Raw genomic sequence first — 1,418 nt, 5'->3', positions numbered from 1 at the left:
AAAGAGGGGGGGAGACAGGGGAGGGAAAAGGTCAGGTCTTTTGGGTCTTTGGGGAGGGTCATGAAAAGGGTCCTGTCAGGAGCTAAGGGTTTTCACGGGGTGGGGCGTAGTAGGGGATTTTGAAACGAGGAGGGAAGATGGCGTTTCGAGAAGGGTGGTTTCAACACGGTGTTGGATTGCTATCTTTCGGGCGTTGAAATTTCCGTGCTTCTAAAGGGATTATTATTATATATACATTTTTCCTTTTGACGCTTAAATTCAAAAGAATCTAATCTAATTAATTTAAGTGTATACAAGTGAACTCTTCGCAAGGAAGCGCTGCATAATCTCTTCATAATTAAATCTTATAAGGCTATTAGGTACGTGACTACAACAAAGAAATAGATTTAAGATTAACAATATACATCGGTCAAATTTCCTTAATAGCAAACTAGATATCATACTTTACAATTATAATAATCTTCGTAGGTCGAGAAAAAGACTGATTAGATGAAAAAAACCGTATTTTATGAAAAAAAATGTGGCACTCTTGGCATAAAATGAAAAGTCACAGTGAGAATAAAAAAGCAATTTGACCAAAATTGAAGGTCCTACATGGCTTAAAATGAATTGCAGGAAATAAACAATCATTAGCTAAAGGTCGATAGCTTATTTAAATAAAGATGGTCAGTAGCTAATAGTCGATAGCTAATGCACATAAATATACATAGTCAGTGGCTAATAGTCAATTGTTAATGAACATAAACAAACATAGTCAATGGCCAAAAGTAAATAGCAAACCCATAATAGCATAGCCAATTCTATGCAAAATAAACATAGTCAAGGAAATGCGCAAAAGCAGCCGGTATTGGTGTTTTAAACCGGTGCAGTCTTCCCCTTTCGCGTAGTTAGAATCCCTTTCGTTCATCACGGGCAACCAGATTTTTCATTTTGGGTTTCCAATCACTAGATCCTCTCGTGCACGATGGAAGTCCACACAGTAAGTCAAAAAAGGGTGTTTTAGGGAATTTTCGGGATGCGGGGAAAGGAGGGGGGGAAAGGGAGCGAGAAAAACAATTTGGGGTTTTTTTGGGAAGGGGGGGTGGGGTACTTTTTGGTTTGAAAAAATTAAAAACGGTTCAAAATAATAATTGGGGCCTGGGCTGAAGTAACTTGAAATATGGGATTAACTTATTAAAATTGAGGAAATCATGATTTTAACTTTAATTCGTCTCGACGAATATAATGAGAGGTTTTCAGAAGAACAAATAAAAACTCCCCTAACAGATCAAACCCAAAAACCCAAAAAAAAGTAACATCGAAGAAAAACGAAAAAAGCTCACTTATGACTGTTTTAAGTTTTTTCGACCTTGAGACGAATTTTCGAAACAGAAGCCAGAACTCATGCTTTACCCAAAAGGGTCTGAGTGGCGGGGGGG

Source organism: Penaeus monodon, chromosome 21 (assembly GCF_015228065.2).
Source record: "Penaeus monodon isolate SGIC_2016 chromosome 21, NSTDA_Pmon_1, whole genome shotgun sequence".
In the NCBI taxonomy this organism is placed as follows: domain Eukaryota; kingdom Metazoa; phylum Arthropoda; class Malacostraca; order Decapoda; family Penaeidae; genus Penaeus; species Penaeus monodon.
The sequence above is the reverse complement of the archived record's forward strand: the minus strand, read 5'-3'. Positions refer to the sequence as shown.